This window comes from Tupaia chinensis, unplaced genomic scaffold, assembly GCF_000334495.1.
Source record: "Tupaia chinensis unplaced genomic scaffold, TupChi_1.0 Scaffold000252_1, whole genome shotgun sequence".
Classification (NCBI taxonomy): domain Eukaryota; kingdom Metazoa; phylum Chordata; class Mammalia; order Scandentia; family Tupaiidae; genus Tupaia; species Tupaia belangeri.
In genome coordinates this window covers 6,444,492-6,451,657 of record NW_006159732.1, presented here as the reverse complement: position 1 = coordinate 6,451,657, position 7,166 = coordinate 6,444,492, and positions in this window count along the sequence as shown.

Sequence of the window (7,166 nt, the reverse complement as noted above, 5' to 3'; positions counted from 1 at the left end):
CCTTGCTTTCTCCCTTTCTCTACCTCTTTTCGATGACTGCATGCACCTTCAGACAAACAAAGAAAAAGAAACCTGAAGAGAGAGTTTTATTTAGTTCATCTGTGTTTGACTCTGGATGAGCAACCCCAAATGGTGCTTTATTCTTAATATCTTCATAAAACCATCATATAATTTGTTTGGCATATATGTTCAGAGTCACACAAATTCAAATGTCTACTTTCCTTCAAGAAGAAGGTATTTAGAAAAGTCTTTCTAGCTTCTTAAACATGGGAAATAAGATGCAGTTTCAAATTGACTTATAGTCTACTGGTTAAGTGAGCTGCATCTCTCCAGGCTGAACATAGTTTGTGGTGGCTTGAAAAACATACCCGGCACATGTGCGTGCATGTGCCAAATCCCAGCAGAATAGAGAAATGGAGGAGAAGGCACCTGAGCATGGCCACATGCTGCTAGGACGTGCTTACTCCCTCTGTCCCTCTGTCCGTCTCTCCAGTGAGCAAAAATGCCCTCTGTCATTTTAAAAAATAAAATGAGGGACCAGCAGATGGTGTAATGGTTACATCGCCGGACTCCCATGTAGTCAACTGCAGTTTGAGTCCTGGATCCAGCAGCTTAAAACTCACACTGGGTGCGTGTGCATGCGTGCCCAAGATCCCGAGAGGAGAATGGAGGAGAAGGAATTGTGGTGTAGCCATCCCGCTGGGGGTGATTTCTCACTTTCTGTCTCTCCATCTCTATCTCTCTGATGAATGCATGCACCATATAGCAAAAAATCTCTCTTAAAACAACAACAAAAAAAAGGGAGAGTTATATTAAAAAATTGGTGTGACTAAGCCCTTCTGGTTTTAGAATCTAGAAATTTTTCTGAATATTGTAAGTGTTGCTCTGAAATTTTAAAAAATTCATTAATAAAGCTTTTTTCCAAGCTTTAGCAGTTTTGGTAAATTAGATTTTTGCCTTGTTTTGAATCATAAAGCCCTTCTTCTACTTTTTTCTGTATGTTCTTACCTAGGCTAGGACATCATACATTAACAGTCACTGACGCTTTTTTCTCTTTTCCTTACTTTGAAAATGAAAATGGTGTACACTGAAAGGAGACATTGATAATCAAAGAAGAGAGAATGTTTGATTAAGCCAAAATCTCATGGAAATTATTAAAAACAGTAAATGGTATAGACAAAACATAAAATGAACAATAATAAGGACTATAAAGTAAAAGTAAATTCTTTAAATATAACAGATTTCCAAAAAGTCATAAGAACGTGAAGTAGTTTTGCAGAAACCCCAGCTGAAAAGTGATCTTCTCCTTAGGTGTTATTTTTCACTTTAACTGTAAACTATTCTACATTTTATTCAAATTTTATATAAAATACAAATGAAATAACCTGATATTCTTAAACTGGCAAGCATATTTTCTTTTTTTTTCCGAGAGGTTTTTGCTATAGGGTGCGTGCGCTTGCCAGACAGACAGAGACAGAGAGACAGAAAGCTAGAAATCACCCTCAGGGGTGATGGCCACGCCACAATCCCTTCTCCTCCATTCTCCTCTCAGGATCTTGGGCACATATGCACACGCACCTGGTGTGAGTTTAAGCCACTGGGTCCAGGACGCGAACCGTGGTCGACTACGTGGGAGTCCAGCGACATAGCCATTACGCTAACTGCTGGTCCCCACATATTTTCATTTTTTAAAGACTAGTTACTCATGCTTTGATTACAATAATTGCAATAGGCCCTAACACTTGGCAACCTCACAGATTTTTCGGCTATGTGGTAACAAGGTGCTCTTTAGAAAGTTTATTAGTCCACGTGCTATTGCCAGATTATCAATCTCCTTTCTTTATCTTATGAAATCACACATTTACTCACATTTCACTAAAGTGTACAAAGAAAACACTTTCCTTGTAGTTTATGTAGCAAACATTATGCGTATCAGTCTGCTTAATAATGGAAAACACTATTCCCTACCAATCCGTTTGAATAACTTAACCATAGGTAATAACTTAGAATATCCCTTTGGGGAAATAGTTAGTATTTTGATAAGGCTCTCATTTCTCTCTTCCCTGTGTTCTGAAAGATTGCCTTGAAGTGTGCAGAGGAGGAAGGCTCATGTGACCATGTGTCAGAAACAGGTGGCTATGGGACTCGCAGTACTCTCCTCTTGTCTTTCTAGAGATAATGATAGTCTGTGCCTGCCTGGTCTGCTTGCCCTCCTGGAGTTTGCATATGGATCTTATTATATCGAAGTCATGGCTTATTCTTTCTCATTCAGGACCAAGTGGTTCTTCACATTTACCAGGACCAACTTCTGATCTCACTGGTCACTGAGACCCTCTGAGAAATATGTGCAACTCTCATTTAATCTCAGACCCCAATAACCATTGAATTCAGGATTAATTTGCTCCTACAAGTGTCATTTTTTTTCTGGCAATATCACATTCAAATTTCTAGCTAACTTTTGTCTTTCTCTTCACACTCTCAAGTTCATGTAGGCATGACAGCTGAGATGCCTGTGGAATGCTGTGACTAATTTTCCTTTTGTCAAATAATTTACATGACTTTTTTTTTTCTTCTCTGTTTATAATTACCCCAAGTTGGAATATCCTCAATGGGGTCCTCTCTGCAAGTATTGAAGTGGAGGGCAATACGTCTATGCTCCTGTATGTCATCAATTCATCTCCTCCATCTCTGCCCATATTGAAAGCTTTGAAGGGGAGATTGTGGATACAAGCAACTCTTTCTCATCTTTTTGGCCTTTTTCCACAGTTTTTTTCCCTTGAGGAATAGAAGGAAATGATTTGTCTCTCTTCTTGCCTGGATCAAATATTTCTGTATGCCTTATTCTTTTTTCCTAGGTGGAAAACACTCTACTTATTTTCAGGAGTTATAATGAAAAATTGATTACAGGAAAGAAGAATATGGTTTTTGTTATGAGAACAAAAAAAGTTACTTTCTTTCTTTCTCTTTTTAATTTTTAGTCTTTCAACCCTAACGTCTTGCATGACCCGTGTGTTTAGTGCCTCTGTCCCATTAGTATACTCAAAGGGTCATACTAGTTGTTAAAATACTTTTCAAAACATTGTCGTTAATGTATTTATTTCATGAGAGCCTGAGAAAAAGAAGGAGAAGGAAAAGGACAACTACCAGCAAGGAATCTCATGACACAGTCCTCTCCCCAGTCTTCCCAGCCAACCAGGATCACCAGCACAAGTGCTCAGAACATGCAAGTCCACTAGGGACCCAGACCCTCATCTTCAGAACTGTATGCTACCTCTGTTCAACTGCAGCTGGGTTTGAAATGCTTTTCGTACCTTTTGATAAATAGTCACTGTCCTGGTTCTCTAAGTGTCCATACCTGTCACTCATGGTACTATCATCTTTCTCATCTTCAGTGTCCCAGAAATCCATAACAGGAGGAGCAATGCTTAGTACATCAAGAACCCCCTGACCCTGCTCCAGTGTCTTAGAAGGCATCCGTTCTTATGGGTCACTGCCCGTGAATGGAAAATACTCTGTTTATCATCCTTGAATATTCCTATATGCAGTTATTCTATTGCCTCAGATTTACTCTGAGTTTAAATGCTAATCCCTGAGTATAATCCTCATGTTTTTCAGAATCTTCTTCTCCAGCTATAATCTAGTTAAATTCAGTCTGAACTCTGCTTTTATAGTCTGGTGAGACCTGTAATTCTTCTTGTGAGGCATTAGGAGCTCTGCAAGTGGCATCTCATTCTTCTCTTTACTTTTGTACTACCTCATCTATAGCAAAAATCTGTAAAAACAAAACAAAACAAACAAAAACAATGGAAATAGCAGTAACCATCCAGTAAGGCTATTAGGAGTAATATACAGACCGAATAAATGTTCACTCCAATTTGTTTTAGGAATATTTTGGTCATGAAGAAGATAGTAGACCTATTAATACCTAATTATCTTTCTTTAGCTGAGACTGTTGAGATGCAAAAACAATTATTATGTTTTTTTAAGTTTTGTGCTCTTGGAACCATAATTTTTCAGTAGGATTGTGAACATAACTGAGTATAATTAAAATGATAATATAATTTTTATAAAGACTATTCATTTTCCTTCTAAATGTAGTCTATAGTAAGTGAAAAAAGAAAAGGCTTCATTGAACATCCTTTTGCAAGAATGGAGAGTCTACTTCTCTAGCTCTGGTGCTATAGTTAAGGGAAATAGAAAGCAAGTTGATTTTTGCTACAGCCCTTCTGCTGTTATCCTGCATATTCTTGGGGGGGGTGGGGGGCTGACCCTGCCGTGTAACTCTGCTTTCATATGCTTTTGTGTCAGGTGCTAAGAAGGTTTGTAGCAGTGACTAAAAACAGAATTCTCAAATAAATATTAAACACAAACATTTCCAACACTGCTCCCACCCTTACTCTAAGATAAGTTTCTTTTACTTATAATGTAAATATTAATGTAAATTGTAAACTGAGAAATGTTGAATCAACAATATTTTCAAGTTAATTTCTTATTTTTAAATCTCTATGTGTCTGTGATCGGATTGCTTACTTCATTTTTTAAACTTTTTTCTATTTTGTCTCATACAAAGACATAGCTTTCATTATTTCGGCTACGTAATAAAATTTTATTACTAGTCTATAACTACTTAGAATACCAGTGGAGCATAGATTTGGATCAAAGGAAATGCATCATTTTAATGAACAATTTATACTGAATTAGCCATGTGGTTGGGTTAAAATGTTCCATGCTGTTCAGTTAGAACTTCCCATCTTTAATGAAGTTATCTGTTCTTGATCTTACAATGTTCCTGGGTTTTCAACCTTAGCAATTTCACCATATACTCTAAAGCAGAGTTTCCATTCTGGAGATCACAGGAAAGCGTCATTGCATCAAGGTCACCTACATTGTGTTTCTTTCTACTGTATCAATTCTGGGCAAAATTTACTTCACCTCCAACATTTTTCTCACTTGATTAACTTTTCCCTGGATTATCTTACTATTGTAAAAATTCCTTTCTTTCCTCCAAATGACATTGAAAGTGTCTTAGCTTCTCTCCAAGGAGAATTCTTTCTCCTTCATTTGTAGAGTCCCTGAAGTTACATAAAAAAAAAATAAAAATCACAATATCTTTTGTAGAGTCCCTGAAGTTACATAAAAAAAAAAAAATCACAGTATCTTCTTATCACTTGAGATTTGTACTTGTCCAGTAAATATATTTTATTTTTTTATTTTCTATATCTTTGAAAACACTTGGATTTCTATCCAGATCTCAAAATCTTGGTCATATTTATTTCTCACTTTTTTTTTATGTCAATGACTTAAGTGGCTAGAAAGTTTTGGCTATTACCGTTTCTTTGATAAAGCCCTTGAGAAAGAGATTCTTGGGTTTCAATACTGGCTAGTGTGGGAAACTGTTTACATCTTAAAGAGGCAGAGAAAGTATTTATAATTATAATTTTTCTAAATGAATTCACTAAGAAAAGGGAGGTCAGGGGCCTAGAGTAAAAAAAAAACTTATACAAAGAATCGACAAGGTAAGGAGAACACTAAGACCACCTTATTGAGAGACTTTGTGCTAGAAGTGCATGATCTTTCTGTTTGCTAGGACAAAATAATATATAATATGATTTACATTTTGTCTCATGGTTTGGCTAAATAATTTCCTCAGAAAAGGAGTGGTTTATAGTCTCTGAACTGTATGATGAGTTACTAAAAATGAAAGGACCCTTGATCTATAATTTCTTCCCGGAAGTTTAGCGATGTTCATCTATGAAATCTTGGACTAGATTCTTAAATTTCTTCAGTGAAAACAGGTTTTAAAGGGGAAAATGTAAGTGTGACTTGTGGAAGGAATATGAACGGACCTCAAAATATCCTTGAGTATAGTAATTTGCAAAACGTGTTTTCCATAGGAACTGAGAATAATGTAAATCTGAAAGCGCAATAGGATAGGAGAACTTAGAGACTTACTCTTCTCCTCTGATACTTTGATTTTACAAATCAAGGTTATATATGTAATTTTATTTTTAAAAAATCTGTAATTTGGAAATTTTGAAAATTAAAAGCATTCCCAACCTTAGGGGACCAGCAGGTGATATGGTAGTTGAGTCACTGGACTTCCACTGGCCAACTGAAGTTTGAGTCCTGTACCTGGCAGCTTGAAACTCACTCTAGGCACATGGGAGTGGTGCCCCAAATCCTAAGATAATGGAAGAGAAGGAGTTGCAGAGTGACCACTACCCCTGGGGGATGATTTCTTACTTTCTCTCTTCATCTCTCTGTCTTCCTGGTGAGCACATGTTCCCTATAGCAAAAATCTCTAAAAAGAAAAAAAAAAAAATCCCTAGGACCAGCAGATGGCATAATGGTTACATCAGTGGCCAGCCATGGCTCAAGTCTCAGACTCAGACCAGGTGCGAGCACATGCACGCCTAAGTCCCTGAGAGGAGAGTGGAGGAGAAGGGATTGCTACGTGGTCGTCCTCCCTGGGGGGGGGAATGATTTCTCACTATCTCTCTGTCAAGCATACATTCAATATAGCAAATATCTCTTAAATTTTTTTTCCCAAACATGTCTAACAAATGAGAAAAGAGAAATACCACGACATAGTGTGACTTGTTCAGACTCTAGCGATTACAATTAATTACCTAGTATTAAACATACTCGGGTGTGTGATTATCAAGCTGCTTGATCCAGTATTCAAATTGTAGAGTTCTTCATGTGGCGTCCAGTGCCTTAACCACCATGACACTTCCTGGCTCTTTTTTTTTTTTTTTTTTTTATCCGTTTCCAGAGGATATGTGTGCTCTCTAGAGAGGGACAGTAAAACAGGGAGAGAAAAAGAGGGAGGGAAGAAACCCTCCCGTGAGATGTGGCAGTGCTTTTTTTTAATGATATTTATCCTTTTGCTTTATCATATATTCCTTTGTACATCTTTTCAAAAATCATTTGAGTTTCTTTTCTTCTTCTTCTTTTAGAGAGATTTTTGCTATAGGGTGCATGTGATTGCAGGAGAGGCAGAGACAGACAGACAGAAAGTGAGAAATTGTCCCTCCCCCAGGGGGAATGGCCATGCCACAATCCCTTCTCCCCATTCTTCTCTCAGAATTTTGGGTATGTACACACATGTGCCCAGAGCAAATTTCAAGACTCTGGGTCCAGGACTCGAACTGTGGTTGGCTATG